General features: G+C 41.9%; 1 pseudogene; it reads right to left on the bottom strand.

The window, feature by feature from the left end:
• Window positions 1-1,131: 1,131 nt before the first annotated feature.
• Window positions 1,132-9,219, bottom strand: LOC135536760 (clarin-3-like; annotated as a pseudogene).
• Between the last annotated feature and the right edge of the window lie 2,821 nt (window positions 9,220-12,040).

Consider the following 12,040-nt stretch of genomic DNA (forward strand, 5'->3'; position numbering starts at 1 on the left):
GAGAGAGACTAAAATCATTCCTGTAACCTAGGCGACACAGGCTGCATTTTACACAGACAGCACAATTCTGATTTACTTTTCACTAAATGGTCTTTTGACCTAACCGATCAGAAAAATATCCGCTGTGAAAAGATCTGATGTAATTGGTCAAAAGATCAGAATTGGGCTGCGTGTGTAAACGCAGCCATATAGTTCTAGTCTTTTTTTTTTTTGATAATTATACCAGTGATGTCATAGATACTGGAACTCAACCTGCCGATACATGTAGGTCAAAGTATATTTTACAGCATCAAGGTCTTTAAGAATTCATGTTCCTAAAATGAAAGATACCCTGGAGCGTACAAAACATTAAGAACACCTAATCCTGATATTGAGATGGAACGGCAGGCGTTCTTAATGTTTTGTACGCTCAGTGTCAACCCGGTGATTCTTAGATGCTTCGTGTGGTTCAACTGTCGTATCCCATCCGCATTCAAAATATCCGCTTGTTTTACCCATTTGTTTTGTAAACAATGGAAATGTAGATTAACGCTGTATAGCCTTAAAAACATTGCTAAAACTATCATCTTGATATTTTTTCCACCAGGTCAGTTGACTGAGAACACGTTCTCATTTACAGCAGCGACCTGGGGAATAGTTACAGGGATGAATGAGACAATTGTAAGCTGGGGATGACTAGGTGGCCAGGATAGTATGAGTGTCATGGGATCTTTAGTGACCTCAGAGATTCAGGACACCTGTTTAAAGTCCCATTCAAAAGACAACACCCTACACAGGGCAATGTCCCCAATCACTGTCGTGGGATATTTATTTATTTTAGACCAGAGGAAAGGGTGCCTCCGACTGGCCATCCAACTCCACTTCCAGCAGCATCTGGTCTCCCATCTAGGGACCGACCAGGACCAACCTTGCTTAGCTTCAGAAGGAAGCCAGCACTGGGATTGCAGGGTGCTATGCTGCTGGCTATATCATGGATGGTGAGTCCTTGTAATTAAAGCTCTAATGCATGAATTTGAGAGGGAGACATTCCTGTAGCCCCATCTTTCAGCTGTTTACAAAATAAACGGTAGGGGTGGTAGGTTTGTTATTTGTTAGAATTGCAGATTGCCCCTTTAAGCCTTCACGAGAAAATCCAAAATATCCACACGGTTTATTATTAGAATTGACATTTTAGAGAATATATATTATGATGTATTTATGAAAGAAACCAATGTATTGTCTTCTGGTATTTAAAAAAACAACAACTATATAGTAGTGTAATCAACTTGCTGTATACTTCTGCTTTTAGCGAAACACACCATTAACCTTATGGTATTTTACAAAGCAGGCAGTGTCATTTTTAAAAAGCATTTTGAACTCAATTGGATCGTAAATGTCAGCTATTCATAAATATATAAACAGAAAGCAAGAGGAACATGGAGTAACGATGAAACGGGGTGATCTGAGTTAATTATATATTAGCCTGTGAGATATGTTATAAGAGCTCGGATCGATCCTGGATCCTACACGGCCATTTCAAGGACACTGAGTTTTACTACCCAACACAGTGTCAGTGGCAGTCTGTTCGGGAGATGTTGACGTCGGGATCTTATGAATCTGTATCCTGACGTGTCTGTATACATTAATACATCATGATCTCTTTAGGAGCGTCCTCCGTGGGCCTCTGCTGCTCCTGTCTGTGTGTGTAGGCAGCGTGCTCAAACAGATACACCAGGAGGATGGCCAGCAGACTCAGCACCATGTAGGGGATCAGCAGGAAGTATCCCACCTGGAACTCTGAGGTCTTGTCCTTCAGGTAGACTGGAACGCTTCCCACGTCGTTCTTGACCAGGTCTTCAGACATTTCGGTCAGCTGGACGTTCACTACGTACAGGATGAGCACCAGGAAGGAGATGCACGCTGGGACAAAGACCAGAGAAGAGGTTAAAAAGACTACTACTACTATTAGTACTACTACTACTACTATTACTATTAGTACTACTACTATACAGGATGAGCACCAGGAAGGAGATGCACGCTGGGACAAAGACCAGAGAGGAGGTTAAAAAGACTACTACTACTATTAGTACTACTACTATTACTACTACTACTACTACTACTACTACTACTACTATTAGTACTACTACTACTACTACTACTACTACTGCTACTACTGCTATACAGGATGAGCACCAGGAAGGAGATGCACGCTGGGACAAAGACCAGAGAGGAGGTTAAAAGACTGCTACTACTATTAGTACTACTACTATTAGTACTACTACTACTACTACTACTATTAGTACTACTACTATACAGGATGAGCACCAGGAAGGAGATGCACGCTGGGACAAAGACCAGAGAGGAGGTTAAAAAGACTACTACTACTATTAGTACTACTACTACTACTACTACTATTAGTACTATTACTACTACTACTACTATTAGTACTACTACTACTACTACTACTATTAGTACTACTACTATACAGGATGAGCACCAGGAAGGAGATGCACGCTGGGACAAAGACCAGAGAGGAGGTTAAAAAGACTGCTACTACTATTAGTACTACTACTACTAGTACTACTATTAGTACTACTACTACTACTATACAGGATGAGCACCAGGAAGGAGATGCACGCTGGGACAAAGACCAGAGAGGAGGTTAAAAAGACTGCTACTACTATTAGTACTACTACTACTACTACTACTACTACTACTATTAGTACTACTACTACTACTACTACTATTAGTACTACTACTACTACTACTACTACTACTACTATTACTACTACTACTACTACTACTACTATTAGTACTACTACTACTACTACTACTATTAGTACTACTACTATACAGGATGAGTACTAGGAAGGAGATGCACGCTGGGACAAAGACTACTAGAGAGGAGGTTAAAAAGACTGCTACTACTATTAGTACTACTACTACTACTATTAGTACTACTACTATTAGTACTACTGCTACTACTACTACTATTAGTACTACTACTACTACTACTACTATTAGTGCTGCTGCTATTGGTACTGCTGCTGCTGCTACTGCTATTAGTGCTGCTGCTGCTGCTGGTGCTATTGTACTGCTGCTATTAGTACTGCTGCTGCTGCTGCTGTATTAGTGCTGCTGCTACTACTACTGCTATTAGTGCTGCTGCTATTGGTACTGCTGCTGCTGCTATTGCTGCTGCTGCTAGTGCTGCTGCTGCTACTACTGCTATTGGTGGTGCTGCTGCTGCTGCTATTGGTGCTGCTGCTATTAGTACTGCTGCTGCTGCTGCTGCTATTGGTGCTACTGCTGCTACTATGGTGCTGCTGCTGCTGCTACTGCTGCTGCTTGGTGCTGCTGCTGCTGCTGCTGCTGTTAGTGCTGCTGCTGTTAGTACTACTGCTGCTACTGCTGCTGCTGCTGCTGTTGGTGCTGCTGCTGCTGCTACTGCTATTGGTACTGCTGCTGCTGCTGCTACTTTAGTACTACTGCCATTGCTGCTGCTGCTATTAGTGCTGCTACTGCTGCTGCTACTGCTATTAGTGCTGCTGCTGCTGCTGCTGCTGTTAGTGCTGCTGCTGCTGCTAGTGCTGCTGCTGCTGCTGCTGCTGTTGGTGCTGCTACTGCTACTGCTATTGGTGCTGCTGCTGCTGCTGCTGCTGCTATTGGTGCTGCTGCTGCTGCTGCTACTGCTATTGGTGCTGCTGCTGCTGCTGCTGCTGCTGCTGCTTTGGTGCTGCTGCTGCTGCTGCTGCTGCTGCTGCTGCTGTTGTGCTGCTGCTGCTGCTACTGCTGCTGTTAGTGCTGCTGCTGCTGCTGCTACTGCTGCTGTACTGTTGGTGCTGCTACTGCTGCTGCTGCTGTTGGTGCTGCTGCTGCTGCTGCTTGCTATTAGTGCTGCTGCTGCTGCTGCTACTATTAGTGCTGCTGCTGCTGCTGCTGCTTACTGCTGCTGCTGCTGCTGCTGCTGCTGCTACTATTAGTGCTGCTGCTGCTGCTGCTATTGGTGCTGCTGCTGCTGCTATTGGTGCTGCTGCTGCTGCTGCTGGTGCTGCTGCTACTACTATTAGTACTACTGCTGCTGCTATTAGTGCTGCTACTACTACTGCTATTAGTACTACTACTATTAGTACTACTACTACTGCTGCTACTACTAGTGCTACTGCTATTAGGTACTACTACTACTACTATTAGTACTACTATTAGTACTACTACTATTAGTACTGCTGCTGCTACTACTATTGGTGCTGCTGCTGGTTAGTACTACTACTATTAGTACTGCTACTACTACTACTACTATTAGCTGCTGCTGCTATTAGTACTACTACTACTACTACTACTATTAGTACTACTACTATTAGTTCTACTACTATTAGTACTACTACTACTGCTACTACTACTGCTACTACTACTACTACTACTACTACTATTATTGCTATTAGTTCTACTACTACTACTATTGTTTCACTACTATTAGTTCTACTACTATTAGTTCTACTACTATTAGTTCTACTACCACTACTATTAGTTCTACTACTACTACTATTAGTTCTACTACTATTAGTTCTACTACTACAACTATTAGTTATGCTACTACTATTAGTTCTACAACTATTAGTCCTACTACTACTACTACTATTAGTTCTACTACTATTAGTTATACTACTACTACTACTACTACTACTACTATTAGTTCTACTACTATTAGTTCTACTACTACTATTAGTTCTACTACTATTAGTTCTACTACTATTAGTTCTACTACTACTACTACTATTAGTTCTACTACTACTACTACTATTAGTTCTACTTCTACTACTATTAGTTCTACTACTATTAGTTCTACTACTATTAGTTCTACTGCTACTACTACTATTAGTTCTACTGCTACTACTACTACTACTACTATTAGTTCTACACCTACTACTACTATTAGTTCTACTACTATTAGTTCTATTACTACTACTCCTACTATTAGTTCTACTACTACTCCTACTATTAGTTCTACTACTACTACTACTATTAGTTTTACTACTACTACTATTAGTTCTCCTACTATTAGTTCTACTACTACTACTACTACTATTAGTTCTACTACTATTAGCTATCCTACTACAACTACTATTACAGTGCCTTGCGAAAGTATTCGGCCCCCTTGAACTTTGCGACCTTTTGCCACATTTCAGGCTTCAAACATAAAGATATAAAACTGTATTTTTTTGTGAAGAATCAACAACAAGTGGGACACAATCATGAAGTGGAACGACATTTATTGGATATTTCAAACTTTTTTAACAAATCAAAAACTGAAAAATTGGGCGTGCAAAATTATTCAGCCCCCTTAAGTTAATACTTTGTAGCTCCACCTTTTGCTGCGATTACAGCTGTAAGTCGCTTGGGGTATGTCTCTATCAGTTTTGCACATCGAGAGACTGATTTTTTTCCCATTCCTCCTTGCAAAACAGCTCGAGCTCAGTGAGGTTGGATGGAGAGCATTTGTGAACAGCAGTTTTCAGTTCTTTCCACAGATTCTCGATTGGATTCAGATCTGGACTTTGACTTGGCCATTCTAACACCTGGATATGTTTATTTTTGAACCATTCCATTGTAGATTTTGCTTTATGTTTTGGATCATTGTCTTGTTGGAAGACAAATCTCTGTCCCAGTCTCAGGTCTTTTGCAGACTCCATCAGGTTTTCTTCCAGAATGGTCCTGTATTTGGCTCCATCCATCTTCCCATCAATTTTAACCATCTTCCCTGTCCCTGCTGAAGAAAAGCAGGCCCAAACCATGATGCTGCCACCACCATGTTTGACAGTGGGGATGGTGTGTTCAGGGTGATGTGCTGTGTTGCTTTTACGCCAAACATAACGTTTTGCATTGTTGCCAAAAAGTTCAATTTTGTTTTCATCTGACCAGAGCACCTTCTTCCACATGTTTGGTGTGTCTCCCAGGTGGCTTGTGGCAAACTTTAAACGACACTTTTTATGGATATCTTTAAGAAATGGCTTTCTTCTTGCCACTCTTCCATAAAGGCCAGATTTGTGCAATATACGACTGATTGTTGTCCTATGGACAGAGTCTCCCACCTCAGCTATAGATCTCTGCAGTTCATCCAGAGTGATCATGGGCCTCTTGGCTGCATCTCTGATCAGTCTTCTCCTTGTATGAGCTGAAAGTTTAGAGGGACGGCCAGGTCTTGGTAGATTTGCAGTGGTCTGATACTACTTCCATTTCAATATTATCGCTTGCACAGTGCTCCTTGGGATGTTTAAAGCTTGGGAAATCTTTTTTGTATCCAAATCCGGCTTTAAACTTCTTCACAACAGTATCTCGGACCTGCCTGGTGTGTTCCTTGTTCTTCAAGATGCTCTCTGCGCTTTTAACGGACCTCTGAGACTATCACAGTGCAGGTGCATTTATACGGAGACTTGATTACACACAGGTGGATTGTATTTATTATCATTAGTCATTTAGGTCAACATTGGATCATTCAGAGATCCTCACTGAACTTCTGGAGAGTTTGCTGCGCTGAAAGTAAAGGGGCTGAATAATTTTGCATGCCCAATTTTTCAGTTTTTGATTTGTTAAAAAGTTTGAAATATCCAATAAATGTCGTTCCACTTCATGATTGTGTCCCACTTGTTGTTGATTCTTCACAAAAAAATACAGTTTTATATCTTTATGTTTGAAGCCTGAAATGTGGCAAAAGGTCGCAAAGTTCAAGGGGGCCGAATACTTTCGTAAGGCACTGTAGTTCTACTACTACTACTATTAGTTCTACTACTACTACTATTCGTACTACTACTATTAGTTCTACTACTATTACTACTACTACTATTAGAACTACTATTAGTTCTGTTACTACTGCTACTATTAGTACTACTACAACTATTAGTTCTACTACTACTACTACTATTAGTTCTACTACTATTAGTTATACTACTACTATTAGTTATACTACTATTAGTTATACTACTACTATTAGTTCTACTACTATTAGTTCTACTACTATTAGTTATGCTACTATTAGTTCTACTAGTATTAGTTCTACTACTACTACTAGTTATACTACTACTACTATTAGTTATACTACTTATCCTAAGATTAGTTCTACTACTATTATGTCTACTACTACTATTTGTTCTACTACTACTATTAGTTATGCTACTATTAGTTCTACTACTACTATTAGTTATGCTACTATTAGTTCTACTACTATTAGTTCTACTACTATTAGTTCTACTACTACCACTATTAGTTCTACTACTATTAGTTCTACTACTATTAGTTCTACTACTATTAGTTATACTACCACTATTAGTTCTACTACTATTAGTTATACTACTTATCCTAAGATTAGTTCTACTCTATTAGGTCTACTACTACTATTAGTTCTACTACTACCACAATTAGTTCTACTACAATTAGTTATACTACTTATCCTACTATTAGTTCTACTACTATTAGTTCTACTACTACGATTAGTTCTACTACTATTAGTTCTACTACTACGATTAGTTCTACTACTATTAGTTCTACTACTTATCCTACTATTAGTTCTACTACTATTAGTTATACTACTACTATTAGTTCTACTACTATTAGTTCTACTACTACTACTATTAGTTACACTACTATTAGTTCTACTACTTATCCTACTATTAGTTCTACTACTGTTAGTTCTACTACTACGATTAGTTCTACTACCATTAGTTCTACTGCTACGATTAGTTCTACTACCATTAATTCTACTGCTAGCCTATGTACTTAGTCACAAAGAGTTTTTCCATCATTGATCCCACAAACTTCAGGTGTGCCGCTGATGGGCTGGCCTCTTTTTTTTGCTTGATTGATTGATTGAACGAATTGATGTGAACTTTATTAATCTTACCACTGCCAGAGCTGCATGTGTAGAGCCCTATGGGTCCCATGTACGTCTGGTAGGGGTTACTGACGCTGTTGTACAGCGTGATGAGGATGCTGCCAGCAGAGCAGAGCAGACACAGGGCCAGGAGGGTGATCACTATGCCATGGAGGATCTGAGGAGCTCCACCTGTCTCTGCCAACTTCTCAAAGGCAGACCAAGAACAGTCTCACACTGCACAGGCAGACCAAGAACAGTCAGGTTAGGAATATACACTAGTATTATGGTGAGTTCTACCACTACACAGGCAGACCAAGAACAGTCAGGTTAGGAATATACACTAGTATTATGGTGAGTTCTACCACTGCTCAGGCAGACCAAGAACAGTCAGGTTAGGAATATACACAAGTATTATGGTGAGTTCTACCAAGGGCTGAATTGTGGTACAGATATCTTAGCACCTTTTGTTCCAAATAGTTTTCTATCTAGAACCTAAACGGGTTATTTTCGCTGTCCCCATAGGAGAACCCTTTGAAGAATCATTTTGGTTCCAGGTAGAACCCTTTTGGGTTCTATGAACAATCCTTTCCACAGAGAGTTCTATGTGGAACCAATAAGGGTTACCCTAAAGGCACAGCCGAAGAACCCTGTAACGTATACGCTGGGAGTCGGGACAGCAAGTTCTGGGGGAGTGAATTTAATAAATAAATGAACAAAACGAGAAACACAAGTAACGTACAGACATGAAACACAATAGACAAAAACAATAACATCTAGGGAACTCACACTTACATTGTTGCATTATTACAGTATGAAGTCAACGTTATTGTTCTAGAACGTTAACACAGCCCCTTTCTGTACACGTATAGAGGGACAGTGGTAGAACACGATTAAAATTTACCTTGAATTGGCTTTTCACCTCCGAACACCGGACAAGAACCTCTGGCGATCGCCCCATTGAAAAGCTCATATGATATATTGGCGGAGCCGTTGGTGAAAACGTTTTCAACTCCAGAGCAAAGCATTTTGGAAACGGCCCATTCTGTTGACATCCCATAACCTAAAATCGCCACGGACACCGTAGTAGCCAGCGCGCTACCCAGAAAATGCAGAGCCTTCTTGGTGGAGGGCATTGTCACAATATTCCAGCCACACCGATGAAGATGAAGACGTTCTGTAACTCTTCGAATCAGCTTCAATAGCAGAGTAGTAGGCTGTAACCATCTACCCTTCTGGTGTCCCAAAGACAGGATAGGAGTTACAGTCCACTGAGAGGACAGGCGTGACGGTCTGAGGAGAGGACAGGCGTGAGGGTCTGAGGAGAGGACAGGCGTGAGGGTCTGAGGAGAGGACAGGCGTGACTAGCTTGTAGGTTATAAAACACCTCTAGATTATGAGGGTGAACTTTAGTCAGGGAAGAGAGAGAGAGAGATGGTTGTCATAGAGCTGATAACGTATTCCCAAACATCGTAAACGGGAGAGGCATCTGATTAATACCAAAAGGGGACATAAATATACCCGAGGACTGAGTGCTCAGCATGTGGCGTAGTTTGTTCCAAATGAAGAATTAAAGGTTCAACCGTTTATTCCACATAAATAATTGTTAATAAGCTCCAACACACCTTCAGGCATCATTACATGTCTTTAACCAGATAGTCAATATCAGTCTCTCATTGTTATCACAAACTAGGTGGTTCCAGCCCTGAATGCTGATTGGCTGGCAGCCGTGGTATATCAGACCGTATACCACGGGTATGATAAAACATCATGTTTTTACCGCTCTCATTGAGTTGGTAACCAGTTTATAACAGCAACAAGGCACCTCAGGGGGTTTGTGCTATGTGGCCAATATACCACGGCTAACGGGTGTGTCCGGGCACTCTGCGTTGCGTCGTGCTTAAGAACAGTCCTCAGCCATGGTATATTGGCCATATACCACACCCCTTCTCAGGTCTCACTGCTTCGTTAGACAATATTGGCATTTATGTACCTGTACACGATACAGAGTTGTCACGAGTAACACACACACACACACACACACACACACACACACACACACACACACACACACACACACACACACACACAGCACACAACACACACACACACACACACACACACACACACACACACACACACACACACACACACACACAGCAACACACAGCAACACACACACACACACACACACACACACACACACACACACACACACACACACACACACACACACACACACACGCACACACGCACACACACACACGCGCACACGCACACACGCACACACGCACACACGCACACACACACACACACACACACACACACACACACACACACACACAGCAACACACACACACACACACACACACACACAGCAACAGACACAGCCAATCGAAACCTCAGAGACACCATGAAGGCCATCGTATCATGAACAGCATGTCTTATTGTCCCAACTCTTTTCAGTACCTCCCCCATGTACAGTAAGTGTCGAGCGAAACACAATGACGTTTTCCTCCACGGGATCCAAAGTCCTCCTCTGGAAACAAGTCAGGCTAAATGAGGCCATAAAACAAAGCAGATTAATGATTTGCTCTTCCCACTGCAATAGTTGAGAGTGATCAGCATGTCATGGATAGGCTACACACTGTGACAGATAGACAAAGACCTAAAGACCTGCAGGTCAACCTCTATGGGGCTGCACAATAATACTATGGGCATAAATGTAGGACAGATTTGAAATACTAATGATAATAATATGAATAACAATAATAATAGATTTTGTATGACGGTTTATGAATGAAATGGACATAGGCCTATACTGACACAACCGAATTCAAATACAGGCCTGGCTATATGATCATCAATTGAATTCTAATATTATTTGAATTGAATTCTAATGTTGTTTGATTTGAATTCTAATATTATTTGAATTGAATTCTCATGTTATTTTAATTAAATTCTAATGTTATTTTATTGCTATCACTTTTAACGTGTGTTGCTCGTTGCAACCTATTGTCTAAATTGTTATGTTTCCAGGTACCACAATGAACAACAATGGGGTCCTCCACCACCATGTCACCATATACCCAGCTATGAGCCACAATGGGGTCCTCCACCGCCATATACCCAGCTATGAGCCACAATGGGGTCCTCCACCACCGTGTCACCATATACCCAGTACAGTATAGGCCTAGGGTAACCTAGTGGTTAGAGCGTAGGGACGGCAGGTAATCTAGTGGTTAGAGTGTAGGGATGGCAGGTAGCCTAGTGGTTAGGGACGTAGGGACGGCAGGTAGCCTAGTGGTTAGAGTGTAGGGACGGCAGGTAGCCTAGTGGTTAGAGAGTTGGACTAGTAACCGGGAGGTTGGAAGTTCAAACCCCGAGCTGACAAGGTACAAGTCTGTCGTTCTGGGAGTCCAACTACTCCTCTCCTGGTCCAACTACTCATCTCCCTGGTCCAACTACTTCTGTACAATTGATTTCATATACAGTACAGTATAGGCCTAGGGTAACCTAGTGGTTAGAGCGTAGGGACGGCAGGTAATCTAGTGGTTAGAGTGTAGGGACGGCAGGTAGCCTAGTGGTTAGAGTGTAGGGACGGCAGGTAGCCTAGTGGTTAGAGAGTTGGACTAGTAACCGGGAGGTTGGAAGTTCAAACCCCCGAGCTGACAAGGTACACATCTGTCGTTCTGGGAGTCCAACCACTCCTCTCCCTGGTCCAACTACTCCTCTCCCTGTTCCAACGAGCTGACAAGGTACACATCTGTCGTTCTGGGAGTCCAACCACTCCTCTCCCTGGTCCAACTACTCCTCTCCCTGGTCCAACTACTCCTCTCCCTGGTCCAGCTACTCCTCTCCCCGGTCCAACTACTCCTCTCCCTGGTCCAACTACTCCTCTCCCTGGTCCAACTACTCCTCTCCGTGGTCCAGATGTTATTTGTTCTCTCTCTGCTCCTCTGTGTTGTTCTCTATCCACATTGAACTAAATCAATCCAAAGAGTCCTCTTAGTAGTGTGTCTGGCCATGTAACTGAACGAGCTTCAACACCTGGTTATGTCTCCGACTGAGATTGGAATCAGCTGTGGTTGGTCTATTTTACACAATTTACAGTAAATAAGGTATTTCTTATTGTGTCAATGATCTGTTCATTCAAAAATGCTTATCAGCTGTTTCAATACAGTTTTTGAGCAACTG

This window comes from Oncorhynchus masou, unplaced genomic scaffold (assembly GCF_036934945.1).
Source record: "Oncorhynchus masou masou isolate Uvic2021 unplaced genomic scaffold, UVic_Omas_1.1 unplaced_scaffold_660, whole genome shotgun sequence".
In the NCBI taxonomy this organism is placed as follows: Eukaryota; Metazoa; Chordata; class Actinopteri; order Salmoniformes; family Salmonidae; genus Oncorhynchus; species Oncorhynchus masou.